The following is a 20851-nucleotide window of genomic DNA, read 5'->3' on the forward strand; positions in this document are numbered from 1 at the left end:
ATGCCCTTCACACATGAATGGATAAAGAAGATGTGGTCCATATATACCATGGAATATTACTCAGCCATCAGAAAGGATGAATACCCAACTTTTACATCAACGTGGATGGGACTGGAGGAGATTATGCTAAGTGAAATAAGTGAAGCAGAGAAAGTCAACTATCATATGGTTTCACTTATTTGTGGAACATAAGGAATAGCATGGAGGACATTAGGAGAAGGAAGGGAAAAATGGGGCCGGGGAGGGAATTGGAGGGAGAGATGAACCATGAGAGACTATGGACTCTGAGAAACAAACAGGGTTTTGGAGGGGAGGGGGGAGGGGGGATTGGTTAGCCCGGTAATGGGTATTAAGGAGGGCACGTACTGCATGGAGCACTGGGTGTTATACGATCCAACCTTGGATCGTGGATCACCGTGTCAAAAACTAATGATGTATTGTATGGTGAGTAACATAACATAATTTAAAAAAAAAGTCAGTTTACATGCTAGATACATTTTACCTTTTTATAACCAGCAAATCGTGAACAGCAATTTCTGCTTTTTTTACTTGCAACATACAATTGCTGCTCTTTATTTGATTTGAAGATACATACATAAGACCTACTGCTAAACCTTTTTAAAGCAAATATTTCTTTTTGTGTTTAAATACACTCAAATTGTTTTTTTTTGTTTTTGTGTTGTTTTTGGTTTTTTGGGGTAGAGGTTGGTTTTTTTTTTTCTTTTTTTTGCCTCTCAGAAGTGTGCAGTACCTCTTGGGCTTGTTGGCAAGACTCAGATTTCACAAAATCTGAGCTGGAAATTACAGTCCTGAACTAAGACTCCTGCAACACAAGATTATAGAAAGTCTGGTATTATTTCAAGTCAGGATTTTCTTCCATATCCAATTTCACCCAAAGTCGAGCATTAGTCAGCCTGCACCTTTCATATAGCAGAAAGGAGATTTGATTAATATGATTTCTTTGTAGAAAAATCTAAGAAGATTAAGGCACAATGATATAGGGAAAGCATGCCCCTTCTCAACATGACAATCTTCAACACTATGTAGAGGTCTGAAGATCTTTCTAGTCATTAGATTGTTCACACTAGCTGCATCTGAAAGAGGGGGAAAAAAATCTATCATCAAGGAAAACTTTCATTTTTTTCACATTTCAGTTTCCATCTCACCAACAGGTCAACAAATCTGGAGGTTGATATCGATTTCATTCTGTAACTAGGCAGGAAAGGGCATCTTTCAAGTATGCGTTTGCAGATCATTTCCCCATCCACCCCACCCCTCTTTTTGGGACTGCGTTTTGTGATGGTCTCCAGGGAAAAAAATTAGAAACTTCTAGATGACTCCTGTACTCAGTGAAGCACAATGCAAAATAAATCTACTTGAGGTGATTTCCGTTAACTATTTTCCATCTGTACATTCAGAAAATCTAATACTAACCAGAAGGCATGCCTTTCTGATATGAGGAAATGAATTCAAAGCTGGTAAAAAAATAAAATGTATATATCAAATGTCATGTGCCTCTTCCACTTTTACTTTATATGTTTGTGTGAAATATATATATATATATGTTAAGAGAAAAAGAATAAAATTAAAACACCTTTCCCTAAACCCTCTCAACTTTCAGAATATGGGTATTATATTCCCACAGCTTTGCTCAAATGTAGACCATTTGAGAACGTGACAAATGAAGGAGTAAATTACTTTCAGTACACCATTTCCGAGGTTGTTTTCTCCTTAGACTAATCACATGTCAATTTGATGGATATGAATCTGAAGATTCAGTTACAATAGAAAGGGCTATAGGGTCAGAATTCACTGTGCAGCCGTCTTTGTATATCTCAGCAGCCCAGCTAAGACACCTCAGTGTTCACAACTTACAGAACCCTTACTGTACCAGTCAGGGGCCTCTTGATCCATGCTTCTCTTCAGAAATCTGACAACCCACACAAGGCTATATAAACAGACACCAAAAACTACCTTAGTTATTGAGTGGAGGGAGCGAAGCTGATCAACCTGGTATTTAACATCCATATGTTCAAATACAATTTATACTTTATATCATGGCACAAACAGTTAACTCCTGACTTTGAAAATAAAGTAAGTTTTTACCTGTCTTCACAATCTTTACAGCAAAGTAGGACCTAATACTAATATGTTAGTTAAATAGTCAGTTACATTAAGCACTACTAGTTTCGATACTAAATCCTAGTATAGAGAATATAGAAAAAACCTATAACTCATCATAGAGTAATGTAGTTATTTGAACATAAGGGAACCACTAAAACTCAGTATCTGTTATCAAGCAAAACCCTAAGTGTTTATTCTTAACGTCGCAAAGATATATAAAACCAAGAGTTCGCATACCTCACAGAGAAACAATAACAAGTCAAGGATGCCACTACAATCTATTCCTAGTAGTTTGAATCATAGAAATTGTCACATTTGAGGTGGTCAAAATTGGTCAAATATCAACAATTTATGCTATACTATAATACAGATTAGATCTAAAACCTGTCCACTTCTCATTTCTACCTCCACCCTGGTTGAAGTCATCATCTTTCATCTGGAAAATTCCAGTAGCCTCCTAATGGTCCCCCTGCTATCACTCTCTTCTATAATTGATTCCCTCTACTGAAGCCAGAGTGATCCTTTTTTTTTAACACTTTTTAAGCTTAACATATACACATAAAAGTGCACAAATCATGAATGTACAATTTGATGAATTTTTGCAAACTGAACACATCCATGTAACCAGTGCTCAAATCAAGAAATAGAATATTCACATAAATGAACTCATACAATGCATCCTTTCTTGCTTGGCTTTCCCACCCTCAATCTTATATTTGAGCTGGTGTGTTGTTTCATGCTATCGTGGGTAGCAACAAATTGTTCATTCTCCTTACTATTTAACATTCCATTGTATAAATATATCACAACTTATTTTTCTATTCCACTGTTGATGAACCAGAATGATCTTTTAAAAATGTAAATAAGATCAGGTAATTTCCCTAATTAACGCTTCACTTGCTTCCCATTGCATCCAAAAGTCCTTACTGTGGCACTAGCATACCTCTCTAATTCACTTTACCACACTCCCAGCACCCTCTCCCCAGCCCCCTTGCTCTAGCCACAGAGTCCTGATTTTCTATTTCTTCTCTCCATTACATGCGAAGCTCTTTCCCAACACAGAGCCTTCACATAGGTTAGTCACTTTCCCAAATATTCTCCCGGGACATTACTATTCTATCTTCTACCCACCCAAATCAAGGCCACATTTACAGAGCTGGCTCTGACTCCATTCTTCAGCTTAAACCAAGATCCTGTTCTCGGACATGCCTTTCTTAACCCTCTTTGGAACATCCCCTTACCCTGTTTCACATCACCCTACATGTTTCACTTTGACTTTTTACTTTATTTCACCTTGACTTTTCACTTTGGCTCTAAGAGGAATATATTAAGGGTAAAATGCCTACGTTATTGATAGCAGAGAGAAATACAATATGGTTATTTTTAAAGCAGAGCTCTAACTTGGGGGGTAGGGGGAGATTTAATATCTAGGTTACAGCCAAACCTCAACTCATGAAATCAATCGATTTAATAGAAACATCCTTCTAGCTGGTTATATAGTACAGAGTTGTTGTTTGTTAATGGTTAACACTTTTTCACTTTCAATCTGTTGCTGTGGGATCATAGTCAGTCAGTATGATAAAGGGCTCCAAGTGGAGAAATGTTGAGACCAAAGTCTTATTACTGAAATCTCTGAATTCCTAACTAGACTTCTAAGGTGCCCTGCAACACACCTTGTGGGAGTGTTCCCTGCAGGCCAAGTGGCACCAACTTCCCACAAAACTATTAACAAAGAGTTCCAAGAACAAAATCACTTCATCTGAAGAAAGGGAGGTTTTATGTGGAAAGCATTTACAGTGTTTTCTACGAAGGTACAAAAAGTTTCTCTGGAGAAAGATGAAACAAAATTTTTACTCGGTTTTTCAAAATGAAACCAGAATTTTCTGTCAAGCAACTAGAGAAAGTAAACCAGCAGATTTATGTAATTTGCAAGTCCTGGGCATTTCTAATTAAGTTTAAAAAAAAAGTATGCTTTAAAAAAGGCAATGTATTTTTAAAGGGTAGTAGGGAAATTAAATGTGTACAGTTGGGTTTAACTTCTCCATGAAAATAAGCTTCTTATTCTGGTAAGAAATGGGTCATAGCAATAAAAGTGTGCTGTAAATTCAACTTGACAAATGAGAAAATGAATTCCTGAGGGTAGGCCTATTAAAGGAATATTTCAATTTAATCATGCAATGAATATTTTTGAGAAGCTTCTATATATGCAAGAAACTGCCTTACATATTTTAATGAGGTAAAACATAGTATTAGTTAATATAGTAATAGTTTCTTCTATTACTAACTTCTCGGCCATAATATAAAAAGATCAAATATAAGAAAAAAAATGTTAAACTCCTAGATGAAGATGCCAGCGTCTAATATTTGCTTATAAACTTCAAAATTCAATAACATGTTGCACCCACAACTCAAGGACATGTGCAGAGCATTAGTCATTTCAGTGAACAGAGAAACAGCCTGCTTCTTTGGCATAAAATATGATATGATGCCACCTTATGGTTGAAAATTAAATATGATGATCAACAATCATTTTCAGATACACCTTCTAGATGGGGGGTGGGGGGAGGATGGTGAGTACTACTAAATCTGTAAAATTCACCAATCTAAATACACAGAACCAATTCGATGCTGGGAATAAAGTATAAAAATGGTGACTGTGGAAGTGTTCAGGATCTGGCACAGAGGAAGAGTGCATTTTGTCAGTGTGCTCATCTGCTGCCCATTCTAGGTATTTTCATAGCAAATGTCAGTTGGGTTTTCCTAGGCTCTAACAGTTGTTCTTTACTTCCAAGCTCAAAGAACAACAAAATATAAAGTGAAACCAAGTGAAAATTTTTGTTATTAACCGCATATAGTTTACTAGGTATCAGGGTGAATGACTGAATGTGACATTTTTGTGGCTCAAAATGGTCAAATATTGGAAAATTCATATAGTTCTTTCCATAGTAACTTTAAATATTAATGGAAATTCAACAAACTCAAATAATAAATAAATGTAACTGTAGTATTAGTACAATATTGTGTCAGTCACTCTTCACTAAATGACTAGAGAAACCTGCCTGGTCCTTCCCAGGTGCTCTTCATCAATGGCACTGCTCAATAGTATACTGGTTTTCTCCCTGGATCCCATGTACTTTCATATCTTTGGCACTGATCTACAATTCACTTCTGGTGAGCACTGAAGAAATTTCTTGCTCAGTCTGCAATTGCTCAAAGTTCCAACTTTAAAGTTGAGCATCATTATCAACCAAATTTTTATAGTCCTCAGTTAATTCCGTTTCTGTTTACTATAGAACAAACCCAAGAACTTTGGAAAATGCAGATATCCTTCAGTACTTATTCTATAAAATATCATGAAAACTTCAAAATTCATTATCATCTCAGTATTGCTCAGTGTAAAGCCTTAGTGGTTCCCGAGAGGAAAAAGTACCTTCCAACCTGAGAGCTATCTGAAAAGGCTCTCCTTTATTCAAAAGTTATTCCTCTTGTCACACTATCGAATATTCTTCTTCCTTCCTCTTTCTCCAGCAATGAGTTTATGATAAAAATGTTCAGTGTTTAACCATTGAATCTTCATGTAGGGTATTCTATCTTAGCAGTAGATTTTACAAAAATACTACAGGAAAGTGATAGAAACAAACCCACTTGTAAACAAGACCCTATTTAAGGGGTACACATGCGTATAAAATTACTATAAAACTCAATAAATCAAATGTAAAATGTTATTATTAGGGGAAACTGGATGAAGATTATATGGAAACTCTGTATTATCTTTACAGTTTTTCTGTACATTTTAAATTATTCTCAAACAAAAAGTTTATTTAAAATAAAAACAAAACAGGGGCATCTGGCTGGTTCATTTGGTAGAGCATGTGACTCTTCATCTTAGGGTTGTAAATTCGAGTCCCACATAGTGTGTAGAGATTACTTAAAAATAAAATCTTTTTTTCCAAGTTTTTATTTAAATTTCAGTAATTAACATACAGTGTAGTATTAGTTGTAGTTATAGAATTTAATGATTCATCACTTACATACAACACCCAGTGCTAATCACTATAAGTGCCCTACTTAATCCCATTACCCATTTAACTCATCTCCCTGCCCACCTCCCCAAATATAAAATATGGGGGAAAAAAATGGGGCACCTGGGTGGCACAGTCAGTTTTGTCTGACTCTTGGTTTCAGCTCACATTGTGACCTCAGGCTCATGAGATCGAGCCCCAAGTCTGGCTCCGTGCTCAGCACAGAGTCTTAAGTTTCTCTCTCCCTCTCCCTCTGCCCACCCCCCACGTGCACGCTCTCTCTCTCTCTAAAATAAATAAATCTTAAAAAAAAAAAAAAACAGTTCAGGAAATCAGAACCAAAGTCAGAGCTAATTTGTCTTCTCTCCAACAGCTTTAAATTACTTACCAGGTCTCTTGTTCTTCTTTACACATTTATTTATATATTCTACATAGACAAGTTCCCTTACATCTGCGAGGAGATTAGAGCTACCATCTTACTCCTGAGGAGAAAGGCCAGCGTGATAGCTCCTGGTTTGATGCTTCCTGTTCAAATGTCAGTGTAGATAGAGACATGATTGCCCTGTGGGTTTAGGCAGGTCACTTCACTCTCTGTCCTTTGCTTTGTCCTATGCCTAAAGGGACAGATAATTCTTAGCTCCCACCTCTACTAGAAAAGGAAAGAAAGTTAAAATGTAAATCTGAACATATTTTTTTAAGGAGGAAGAACATATTTTGAAATGCCAGTTTCATACACAATACAGACTATTACTATCTGCTGGTTTTGTCAGCCTTAGATATCAAGCTTCTGGAGGCAAATCCTGCTCTTTGAATCACAATAGTTACTCTTGTGTTCCTTAACAAATAACATTTCAAATCCTTAACTCTACAGTTCTAGTCCTAAAATTTAGTATTCATTTATAGTAGGTAGCTTTTGCAGCTACCTATGAGTACATCACTATTAACAATGCATTTTCTAAATATTTCATCTTCTTCTAAATATTTGTTTCACTTTTAATAGAGCACGAGGATCCCCAAAATCTGCCTTTCTAACACTGTCTACATCCTAAGAAAGGACGTGTGCCCTGAGTCACATAACACATAGACATCTGTTCAAGGGCCCACCTTGAGCTCTCCCAAGTGACTGCCATTTCACTCCTGCCTAACTCTCTATTTAACCTTTTGCCTCCTCCAGAGCAGTTAGCAGAAGCCTCAGTATGAAGAATGGGGGTTCTTAGAAGCTACTGAGATCAAAAGGGTCCACCCTGCATGAAGAGCATTTATATCTTCCTGGGCAGGTTCTGCTATTGCTATGCGGGAGGCGGGGCGCGGGGAGGGGAGAGAGGTTTTTTTGTTTTTTTGTTTATTTGTTTGTTTGTTTCATTAATTCTAAGCTAACAATTTCAGAATAGGAATTTAGAAGTTTCACAGCTAGAAGACATGCAAAACTTAATGGTTAAGGGTGATGTATACAGCCTTCCATGTTAAGGAGAAAGACAGAACCTAAAGATTCTAACCCAAATGGAACACCACTCAGACTATCTGTGAGGAAATCTGATTAACAAGCATTAGCCTCCTGCCCTCCTCTTTCTCCTGACTGCAGATTTGCTTTTCTTAGAAAACAGTAGAGCTTTTCTCTCCTACAGGCCCAGACTAAGTATCATTGAGCCTCTAGAACTGAGAAATCCCCACTGTGTCGCCTTCTAGAGGCCCTGCTAACCCTTTGCAACTCCAAGAAACAAGTCACTCATGCTTACCAGAAAACACTCAAGACTAGCACCAGCTTCTCCCAAGGGCCTCAAGTTGGAGAAAAGCCTCCTACCTTAGGTGCAAGAGAAAATCTCCACCCACCCCTTCCTCCTCTTGCCCAAGGCTGGCTGTGTGGCCTCATCAAAAACATAGTGAGAACCACTAGAGTATGGAAGGACCTAAATAAAATCAGATTTTAGGGATCTGACAAAGTTCAAACATAGGAAATTTTAGAGCTGTGCTGTCTGATATGGTAAGCATCAGCCACATGCAGCTCTTAAATTCAAATTACTTTAAATAACATTGAAAACTCCATTCCCCAACCACACTAGCCATTAGTGGCTATCGTCTTGGACAGCCCAAATATGAAGCATTTTCATCATTGCAGAAAGTTATATTGGACAGCACTGATATAGATCATACAGAGAACTACATTTGGACTCTTTGAATCCTGCTATATCATCTTCAGTTTCTTTTAGTGAACATTCATTGAGCATTTACTTCATGGAAGACATTGGGCAAGGTACATATTCATACAAAGATGAATGTGATGGCAACTGAGCATCAGGAGCTTATATTTGAGATTTAGAAATATACATTCAAGTGACTACCTATATTGTAAGACAGAAATGTATGCTGCAGTTGAGGAATAAGCAAATTGCCATGCTTAGACAGGTAGAGAAGGATGAAACCATTTCACACTGATCTTCAGCAGTCCTGGGGTTCTAAGATGACAAGCACTGTCCTGATTGAGAAGCTGCTCATTTCCATGCTGCCCGCTCCATGTCAACAGCATTTGAATGCATACCATCAAAATTGCTTTGAAAACTTGTCCAAAGTAAAATTTTTGGTGAGAAGAAGGCATAAGAAACATAAGAGACACCGCATGCTAATGGAAAGAACATAGGATATGGAGTCAGAAGACCTGTTTGAGAGCTAGTCCTATTCTTACAAGCTGTATGACCTTGGATAAATCAATTAACTTCTCTGAGCCTCAGGATCCTCATTTTCAAAATGGGGGAAATAATTCCTACCCCATCTGCCCCATAAGCTAATACTGTAACAGTAAACATGATAATAAAAACACCTTACACACAGTAGAGTGCTATGTTATTATTATCCCTGAAAATGAAATGCAACTTTGGAGGACATATAATCTATTGCTGGCAAGTTAATTTTGAACTGCATGTGGAAGGTTCAAATTCTGCACAAGGAATGGTATCAAATTCTCAATCTATAATTGTTTGTTTAGATTTAAAAGCAAAAATACACACTGTCTGTCATCATCTCTATCTCTTCTACTGGGGTCATGACCAGCCCAAGTTCACTACATCTTAATCCCACAGGACAGTTTGCCTCATGCCAGCATGAAGGAGGCCATAGCACTGAGGGTGAACTTACCTTGAATGACAAACAATTAAAAATTTCCTGGCTAGAGCAAGTCAACCAATGAATGGGAAAGTGGGATAGATTTGTTTGCTATGGAGAATAGAATGGATCAGTGGGATCATTGCAACAGTGTGCAAATGGAAGGAAAGGAGGCCTTGGAACAATCGCTAGATATGTGTTCTGTTGATTTTATGAGGAATTTTAATAAGAATTTCACACTTTGTAACCACAAGTTTTAAGCCTGTCCGTGAAAATGCTAAATGCTTCTGTAAACGTAAAACAACACCACTTTTACTTTCCTGCAACTCCTGGCAATAGCATGGGATGATTTCTTTTTTCAGCAGAGAGTGTGACTAGATTGGGTTTTCTTCCAGATGTGTAGGGAATGGCTTTAATTACCTGGTGCCATGCCTTAATTTTTGAGCACCCCCTCGAATCTATTGGGTTTGGCAGTGCCAGCAAGAGTGGAACCCTGGAGGGGGCCCTCCAGCCATCCAAGCTATGGTTTTGCCATGCTCACCATGTAGCTGGCACAGACTCACGTAAAATAGAATAGAAATTCTTATACTGGAATGCAAGCACTGAATAGCATAAATTTTCAACAGGGAGGTCTAAGGTTAAAATAATAAAGTTCAAATGATGTATGCCACATGTGACATTTTGGTTCCAGACGTAACAACCCAAACCAAGTTCTTTTGCCTGACAATTCCAAAACAATATTACTCTCCTAGGTTTCTGATTTTGATTTTGCCTCAATTGCTCACAGATTACACTTTGGCAAACTTGAAGACAACACAGTACTGTTTAAAATGCACATGCCAGGAAGCCTTCATGATGATCTGCACTAAATCATCCCTGAATTCTTCGTTCCTGTGGTCACTTACCCATTTCCACAAATGTGGCATGGACTTTTTCTTCTGGAATTAAATTTGAAATAATCACTCTAAGTAAGTAGTACAGTGAACTCTCCTCCTCCCTGAATAAAACAATAGACATTTGTTCTAATATAATTGGCCATTTATCCCAGATCTCAGCAATTCATAGCTCAACTTTCTGAAACTGAAATCACAACATTTTTGTAGCAAATTATAGACTTATCAGTCACAGAAAAGTACGGAAGTGGGCTCCAAAAAGTCCAAACTTTGGTATGCATTTCATAACCCAGTTGGAAAGGCCCAATAGTCTTTGAATTTCATTATTTTAAAAATCTACTTTTAAATTATTTTGAAGACTTTGAAGCACATATTTTATCTTTAAATGCTTCAACCTTAATATCCTTAAGGTCAGAAGTATAAAACAATCATGGAAATAAGTATTATTTAGTTTTCTATTCTATTACCATATCTTTGTGAGGAAGGTAAGTTATTGATAACCCTCCCTCATTACATTATAAAAAGGCCCAAGATCACAGAAATGTTTAACAATGAAGCCAAACAATGTGATTATTTGAAGGCCACCTTATTTGAAAATACAGTGATGGCTTTTTCCATACTTTAGTTGAACTACATAAGCATAGGTAAATTTGCAATAAAAGTACCATATAACACAATAATTAAATGTTAAAAGAGGAATGAGAAAATCAACCAGATTATGTCTAAATCGCAGAGTAAATGTATGCTAGGTAGCTGGATGCCTTTAAAAAAAAAAAAAAAAAACCTCTTCAGAAACACTACTTAAAGGCAAAATAATATATTAGGGCACAAGCAGAAGTGAAGAACTTCAAATCAAACATAATCTGGGTATATCCAGATAAAAGCTAAAGGAAGCAGTGCACTCTGGGAGAAAAGCCAAAGGGAGTCAAATGACCATAAAATTTCAGAGCTGGAAGAACCCGAGAGCTCACCTATTCCACCCCAGCATTTTACAAATAAAGAATATGAGGCCCAGATAAGGAATTAGCCTAAATTGAGGACAAGATTGCAACCACAATTAGGTCCCCTGCTCCTGTTCAACCAGTGCTTATCCTGCTAGACTCTAGTCTTTAGTCCCAGTTCTGGCCGTAACACTTAATTGTCAGTGAGTGACACTGGGGGGAATCACAAAATCCTTCTATACCTCTGATTTCTCCGCTGTAGAAGCAGGATAATATCAACCACTCTGTCGTCTTCATAAGATGATTGTACAATATTACTATACAGACAATTAGCATAATAAAGTTACACACTCAAAAGAATAAAAAGGAACTATCAAAGTAGTTTGTTTTTTAAAGATTATTTGAAGTTACAAATGGATAGGAAATTCTCAAAGTTCAAGGCCCTGAAGAAGCCTAGAGTCAGTAAATCCACAGACCAGTCATAAAACAAAGACGTTTCATCTTCTTTCAAAAGCTTTTCCAAAGTTATCCAAGTAAAAATGATCATGGAGAAGAAAATCATGGCATCTGAATTAATAGGCATTAGACACTTGAAATACGGAACTGCAATAAATGTGCAAATTTAAATTTGGAAGTTTTCCTTTTGTGTTCTCCTCATAGTTATTCATGATACAGGCACTATCATTTGCAAGCAAAGATAAACATTCTTCACCGATGCCAGCAAACATTCTTTGTACAAAAACTTACTAATGAACATCTTCTCACCAGTGGGTCCCTATCACCTATGAAGAAGAAAAACAAACTAATGATTTTTTTTGAATTTTTTTCAGTTTTTATATTATCTTTTATATATTAAGCAAAAAGATGACTGAAAGCCTCTGAGCCCTTTAAATCATATTTTATTGTATTTTTCTTCACCTAGTTGTATTATAGGAAGAGCCCATTCTCGTTGGTACTTCTTTATGAAAGATACCAATATGTGATTATTTCTCACTTCAAATTATATCGAAGAAATTGGCATATCCAGCTCAATTCAGGGGACTGGTTGAAATAGGGTCCCCTACTCCTCAGCCATCTTTTCTCCTCCCAGCCAGAAATTAGCTCATTTCATCATAATTAATGTGCTTATATGACTAAAGAAAATAAGAGTTCTTGCATGACCCTGTGCCTGGAAGGATTTTTCCAATATAGGAAAGCCAGGTCCTTTCGTGATAAATTCAGTTCTTTCTAGCTTAAGATCATGGAAATGAGCATAGATTCCAGTGATTCCAATTAAAACCAACATAACCAATATAAATAACCAATAAAATCAAGTTTGATTAAAAATGAGTTCAGAAATGAACCCATCACATAGGCCAAAATGCTATCATGTGTATGGTCTAGAATCTCAGTACTTGTAGCTGTGTGCTAGGTATATCAAGCATACAGCTGCAAATACTGTTTCAGTTCCTGATAGTTTATTTTGTTTTGTTCCCTGATGATAGGCTGATTCTCTGATCCATCCCCACGTGTCCTACTCAAGGCCTCAGTGTGAGAGAAACTTCACAAGAGCGTATGGTGTAAGAGCAAATTCCCCAACACTACCGTACTGGGGAAAGGGGGGTGGGGATTCTTCAAGGTAGAGGCCCTATGGTAAAGTAATAATAACTAAAAGTGGGGAAGGACTTCCACTTCTGGCCACAACAGAGAAACCTATCCTCTTAAACAACTATAAAACTTGACAAGACATAGGAAATAACTGTTTTCAGATGTTGGCCAACAGGCAAAATCTGATCCCTGAGAGAAGGGAAACAAACAAGTTGAGCCTGGAAGTGCTTTACAGATGTCAGGGTACGGTGCTGAGGAAACAGGTCAGAATTCAGGGCCTTGGAGGCAGCTGGAATTCATGGGGCACGATACTGGAGAGAAAGGGGCTATGTAATTTGCACAAATACATAATTCCAAGTTGAGAAAGGTGCTAGAAAGGAATAAATACAAGTTCCAGAAGTCTACGCAGGGGCCTCCTTGAGTCTTTGATGCACAGACAAGACTCTAAAAGCCAGGGAAAGAACAACTACAGGGGAGCTGTGGGCTGAACGACTAGCAGAGTTCCCACAGGATTTGGAAATGTTCAAGTTTCAACCTGCCAAAATAGAGAGACATCACTAAACACCCTGAACATTCAACAGATCCTAGAAAGACCATGCCTTAGGAGAACTTCTCTAGCCCTAGTAAAGGTACTGTACATCTGCCCTCACACAGCTGAAAAACCAGCCTCAAAATGTCAAATGAATGGTTGTTTTGCCAAGCATACCATGTAAACCCCTTAGTAATACAAGGTGTTAATTATGCTGCTTGTCATTAAATCATGGCCGATGTGTGTTTATGCTGCATTAGGTCAGACAATCTTACTCCAGATCCACAGGCAAAATCCTAAGTGGTCAAGAAGCGAACTAGATAGAAATTTTAGGTGGACTCTATTTTTTCTTAGTTGCTATTTTTCAAGACCAAGTCAGAAGGCATGCTTTGCAAATCCAGCACAGTCTTAACAAGAAAATCCTGAATCAATCAATGGACCTCATTGAGCAACTTGGAACCCATCTCAGTATTTTCACCAATCCCTCAAACACTTATCAGTGGCGCACCTAATGCCTTTCTCCTAAAAATACTAACATTTACAAGGGTTTGCTGGTGCCAGACAATGTGCCAAGCTCTTTACATGCATCATCTCATCTCCATAACCCTATGAGGTGGTATTACTGTTACTTCTATTTGCAGATAACAAAACAGAGACTTGGAGAGGTTTGGCATGATGTGCTAAATGTCACGCAGGTGGTAAGGGATGGAGAAAGGTTTCTAGCCTACAGCTGTAGGACTCCAAAGCCAGGTACTTAATCACACACGATTCCCTATGTTGAGAGTGAACCTACAGATTTTACTTGCAGACACTCAGAATATCCACACAAGAATTTATACAATAACATAGCAATCAGGTAAGTAAATAAAAGCCAGACTTTGCTGTATGCCTCTTGCATGATTCCTTTATATCCCAAGCAGTTGGGGCAAACTAAATTATATAAATTTTTGTTTTGATCTGGGCATGGGTAGGGGATGTGGTAGCATTTTTAAATGATGGGGTCTGAATAACTTTTTCTCTGTTGTGGTATTTTTATCAAAAATGGCAATTTCCAAAGGAGGCCAAATTCCTTGATACAGTCTGCTCTAAACTCTCATCTGTAATTTTACTCTAAACGTAACTTTCTCTATTGGTTCAGCTAATCATTTAAAGAAACTATAGACATTCTTAAGTGTTTAGACTTTCGTGAAAGACCTGACTGCTACAAAAACTCACAGTATAACCCTAGACAAGTCATTGAATCTTCTTGGGCCGTGGTGTCCTTGTGTAGAAAACAAGAAACTTGAACTATATTGTCATTCACCAAATTACATATCACAGAACAGTCCTAAGAGGTACCCCCTTCAAAAAAGAAGTTCCAGGGCGCCTGGGTGGCTCAGTCGGTTGAGCGACTGCCTTCGGCTCGGGTCATGATCCCAGGGTCCTGGGATCGAGTCCCACATCGGGCTCCCTGCTCTGCGGGGAGCCTGCTTCTCCCTCTCCCACTCCCCCTGCTTGTGTTCCCTCTCTCGCTGTGTCTCTCTCTGTCAAATAAATAAATAAAATCTTTAAAAAAAAAAAAAAAAAAGAAGTTCCAGGTCAAATAAGTAGGAGGAAAGCTATAAACAATAGCCCCCATTTAGAGACTTGTGATCCATTAGCAATGGATAATACATTAGCAAATTAAAACCTCAGAAAAGTCCTGCAGTAAAAAAAAATCTTTTTAACTTTAATTTCAAATTTCCAAACCTTAATTTACCATAACACCATTTCCCTGGAAAAAATGTCTATAAACATATGGAAGTAATAGCCATTTAGTCAATCAAAAAAAAGAAGCTATTTATTGAGCATCTACTCTATGCAAGATATCCAGTGCACTGGATATTTGGGATACAAGAATAAGCATAGATAGACAAGATAAGCAACAAATAAACAGATATATGATTCCAAGTTGAAAAAAGTGCTGTGAAGGAAATAAATAGGTTTTTTAATATAAAATAATGACAAGGGGGCATATTTAGATAAGACGATGAAAAAAGGCCTCTCTAATATAATAATATATCAAGATATCATAGTATATTAAGTGATACTAATATAATTTATGAGATCCTCATATAATTATTGTCACTTAAGTTAACATTTGAAGAGTGAGAAGGGCATGTGAAGAACAGAGGAAGGCATTCCAGGCAAAATACCAGCATCTGTGAAAACCCCAGGGTGTGAAACTGATAACAAGCTCAGAGAGTAAAAAGGCCAGGGAGGCGCAAGAGCAGGAACGACTTCTTGGGGGGGACTGGAGAGATTGGCAGGGTCCAGATCATGCAGGCCTCCAGGGCCACAAAGAAGAGCTTGGATTTTATTCTAAGTAGAATGGAAAGAAATTTAAACTAGGAAGTCTTGATAGATGGAATAGATGGAATTGGTTTTTTAAAGGGTCACTCTGGCTGTCCTGTGAGGAACGGTGTGGAAAGCCAAGAAAATACTTAGGAAGAATAAGAAGCTGTATTAGTTTTCAACTGCTGCTGAACTAAATTATTCAGAAACTTGGTGGCTGAAACAATAGAAACTTATTATCCTACAGTTCTGAAGGTCTAATGTCTGACATGGGTCTCGCTGAGCTAAAATCAGCAGGACTCCATTCCTTTCTAGAGGCTCTAGAGGTGAATCAATTACTTGCTCATTTGGGTTGTTGGCAGAACTCTGTTCTCTCAGATTGTAGAACTGAGGTCCCTGTTTTCTTGTTGGCTGTAAGCTTAGGCCATTCTCAGCTTCTAGAAGCCACCCACGTTCCTTGGTGTGTGGTAGCGTTCCTCTCCAAAGCCAGCAACAGTGGGCTGAGTCTTTCTCATACTTCATATGTCTCCTCTTTCTTTCAGTGCATGTCTGTGACTCAACCAAAAAATAATCTTCGCTTTTAAGGACACATGTGAATTAGGTAGGGCCCATCCAGATAATGCAGGATAATCTCACCAACTGAAGGTCCATACCCTTAATCACATTGGCCAAGTCCCTTTTGCCATGTAAGGTAACATATTCACAGATTCTGGGGATTAAAGGGTACACATCTTTGGGGGGATAGGAAGAGAAGCATTATACCACCTACCACAAAAACTATGGTAGCAGTTCCAAGTGACAGATGAGAAAAATAAAACCAGTGTGATGGCAATGGAAAAAGTAGACCAATTTAAGGCATGTTTTGGAGACAGAATTAATAAGCTTGGCGATGATTGATTATACTGGTGAAGGGGTGGGTACAAGAGGAGGAAATCAAGGCTGACTCCTAAATTCCTGGTCTTTCAGGCTTATCAGCTGAGTGCCAGGAGAGGCCTTTCATGAAATAAAGAAGGCTAGGAGTGAACCCAGTTTTAAAGAAAAACTCAGGAGTTCTGTTTTCTGTGGAAGACTCCTAAAGAAACATTAACCAGATCATCTCTGAGATCTCTCACTACTTTAAGAATTCGCTAAAAATCTTTATATTGAGGGTTCATAGTGCCTAAATTTTTTAATTATCATTCCTATTGCCTTGAGAAATATATATTCAAGGGTGACTTGTTTGTGATTTATCATATTCTTTGGAATAGAGGGAACATTGGTACGTTTAGTTATCTATTACTGTATAAAAAAATGCCTTCAAATTTAGCAGCTGACAACACAGTTTCCTGTGAGTCAGGAATCCAGACACTAATTAGCTGGGTCCTCTGCTTCATGGTCTTTCATGACGCTGTAATCAAGATCTTGGTCAGGGCTGGAGTTTCAACTAATGGCCCAGTTGGAGAAAGATTACATGAGTGTGTTACATGGTTATTGGCAGGATTCGGTTCCTTGAATATTGTTGTACCGAGGGCCTCAATTACTGACTGTTGACCAGAGGCAACCCTCAGTTCCTTTTCATGTGGGCCTTTTCACCATTTATTTTATCCAAAGCTAGCAAGAGAGACAAAGTCTACTAGAAAGTCAGAGTCTTTTCTAACTTAATCACAGAAATGACATCCTCTCAATATTGCCATATTCTATTGGTTAGAAGCAGGTTACTTAATGGGAGGGAATTATACTAGGCCATGAACACCTGGAGGAAGAGATCATTGGGGGTCCATCCTAGGGACTACAGACCACACTTAGAGATTGAAGAAACCAAAGAGGAAAACAAGTAACCGTGAAAGTGAAAAGGGAAAATGAGAAAGGCAACTTTCATCTTGACTTTTTTCAGACAGGAGTCCTGAACAGCATTCTTCAGCCAGCAGATTGTTCTTGGGAGAGGTGATAGGAAACTACTTCTAAGGTAGAAAAGGATAACCCAAGAAGGACTGCAAGTCAGTTTGACAAAGTTCTAAAGATTATAATGGGGTGGGGGGGAGATTACAGTGTTATTTTAAAATATTTTTAATTCAAAACGAGTTTACTAAAATAGATTTTAGCAGAATAGAGTAAAAATACCAGAAGAAAAGAACAGTAATATTTTTGTTTTCTGGGGTTTTTTTTATTATGTTATGTTAGTCACCATACAATACATCCTTAGTTTTTGATGTAGTGATCCACGATTCATTGTTTTCGTATAACACCCAGTGCTCCATGCAATACGTGCCCTCCTTAATACCCATCACCGGCTAACCCATCCCCCCAACCCCCTCCCCTCTAAAACCCTCAGATTGTTTCTCAGAGTCCATAGTCTCTCATGGTTCATCTCTCCCTCCGATTCCCCCACCTTCATTTTTCCCTTCCTTCTCCTAATGTCCTCCATGCTATTCCTTATGCTTCACAAATAAGTGAAATCATATGATAATTAACTTTCTCTGCTTGACTTATTTCACTTAGCATAATCTCCTCCAGTCCCATCCACGTTGATGTAAAAGTTGGGTATTCATCCTTTCTGATGGCTGAGTAATATTCCATTGTATATATGGACCACATCTTCTTTATCCATTCATGTGTGAAGGGCATCTCGGCTCTTTCCACAGTTTGGCTATTCCGGACATTGCTGCTATGAACATTGGGGTGCATATGGCCCTTCTGTTCACTATATCTGTGTCTTTGGGGTAAATACCCAGTAGTACAATTGCTGGGTCATAGGGTAGCTCTATTTTTAATTTTTTGAGGCACCTCCACACTGTTTTCCAAAGTGGCTGTACCAACTTGCATTCCCACCAACAGTGTAAGAGGGTTCCCCTTTCTCCACAACCTCTCCAACATTTGTTGTTTCTTGCCTTGTCAATTTTTGTCATTCTAACTGATGTAAGTGTGGTTTTGATTTGAATTAAGAACAGTAATATTTTGGAAAATGCACTAGTCATTTCTCAACAATAACAATGAAAAATACAGTAAGCAATTGCTAATGGAACTCTCTTAAAAATAGAATGCTTCCAAATCTGCCATCTTGTATATTATCTTACACATTGATTTTTTTTTTTTAAGTAGAAATAAAGGCAGGACTATTTTCCTGGTCTTCTCAAGAAGCATCTGTCTTCCTTTGTTCCTTTCTATTTTCCTTTCTTTAACTTTAGGATTACTTGAATGCTGCTTTGTTGGAATAAAGGCCTTATAATTTTAATTTTGAAAAAAGTAGACAAATCTAATAATATACCAATATAACATAAATGTACCATACTAATGTCAGATGTTAATAATTATGCAAACTTGGCATGGGGTATATAGAAACTTTCTGTAGTATCTTCATAATTTTTCTATAAATCTAAACTGTTCTAAAAATAATGCTTATATTAAAAAAAAAAAACACATATCCCAAAATAACATGTTAATAGAAGTGAAAGAAAATCAACAACCCAGACTGTTTAACTTTCTTTCCTTATAGTGGCAAAGACTCTTTGCTTTGGGGTAGGTGCCTGGTGGGAGCTTGATATCACAGGGACTCCTGCTTTGGGACTTCACTTGCAGCAGGATCCTCAGTGGACATAGTACAGACTCAGCTCCAGATTTCTGAAAACATCCATGTTAAAAAAATCACTTTAACTCCTCATTCCCTAAGCCAGCAGTCTGTTATACTACCCTAGGAAAACCTTCCTAGAAAAATACCAAAAGGATGGTAAAAGCTATAGGCATAGAGCTGTTGCTCCCTGTATTTACAACACTGGGAAAATTAAAAGCAACTTTGTGTTCAACAATAGGAGTATGATTAATTGTCTTATGGATCATCTACTCACAGAAATAGCCATTAAATGATGGTTATGAGATTATGTTACATGAGGGAAAAATTTATGGTACCATACTTATGCTTGTAAGATAGGTGTTTTAAATCAAAACATAAAAATGTACATAAGATATAAATATAATTTTGTCTGTGACCACCAAAGGGTCCAGTTTATTAATCTTATAAATAACTCCCCCCCTTTAAAATTGTCTCTCATTTACAAATATCTATTATACACTAGGCAGTGTTCTTTTTCTTCATGTACCATATCTTGAAAGCAGATTCTTGACACAGAGTTATAGTAAATGCTTTGAGTAACAGATAGCCCATAGCAAATATAAGGGTCCTCTTGCAGGCAGACTGATTGGTAAGACAAGCGGGCCCTCCTCCCAGATAACAATATGTACTACCTTTCCCAAGTCATACTGTACGTCTAAGAGGACAATATTTATTCAATTATCCATTCAGCAAACATTTACTGAACATCTGCTAGTTGCCAGGCACTCTCCAAAATGCTGGTGCCTCAAAGGTGAGCAAAATGGACATGGCTCTTGCTCTCATTGGATTTACAATCTAGTGTGAGATATAAATAACCCCACCAATATCTGTAGAAAACCATGTTCCTATTATGAAAGGAAATACAGAGTGCTATGAAAGAATATTATCAGACAACTTAATTTATATGAAGAACAATTTTTGCTCAAATATGTAGCACACATCAAGCACTATCTTTGTGAGCTATTTGTTAATATGAAAATGTTAGAGACAACGTGAACCTTAAATGTCCATTCACCCTTAGAATGCATCATTAATTATATCTTTGGATCTTGGCAGAAATGTCCATTTTGATATTCTGTTATACATGTGAAATCACCCATGGCATATTTTACAAGGGAAAAAAGTGGAAAACTACTTCAGTGTTTTCACATTTCCCAGAGTCCAAAATGAGAAGTCTGACCCTGAAATAATCATAGACAAAACCAAGCTCATATTTTCAGTATTCAGGGAACTTTGAAGGGTTTAGAGGAAAGCAATCAAGATGATTAAGGAGTATAAAAATTAAGGATAAAGGAATTATCATCTTCTAAAAGTCCATACCTAATGTAATCATTACATATAAGAATGCCTACACCCCAGAGGAGTATGTCAAGCTAGTTCATCTAAACTCATAACAAGTTTGACTTGGCTATAACAATAGATGAACCTAAATCCTGGGAGAAAGAGTTATTAATTTAATGGGTTACCAATGGAGGCCATGGGTCTTTCTTTGGAGTTAATTTTAAAAACAGAAAAGACTCCATTTTTTTAATTTAAATTCAATTTAGTTAACATAGAGTGTATTATTAGTTTCAGGGGTAGAATTCAGTGATTCATCAATTGCATATAACACACAGTGCTCATTACATCAAGTGCCCTCCTTAATGCCCATCACCCAGTTACCGCATCCCCCCTCCCCCCTCCCCCCCGCAGCAACCCTTAGTTTGTTCCCTATAGTTAAAAGTCTTATGATTTGCCTCCCTCTGTTTTCATCTTATTTT

This window comes from Neomonachus schauinslandi, chromosome 12, assembly GCF_002201575.2.
Source record: "Neomonachus schauinslandi chromosome 12, ASM220157v2, whole genome shotgun sequence".
Lineage (NCBI taxonomy): Eukaryota > Metazoa > Chordata > Mammalia > Carnivora > Phocidae > Neomonachus > Neomonachus schauinslandi.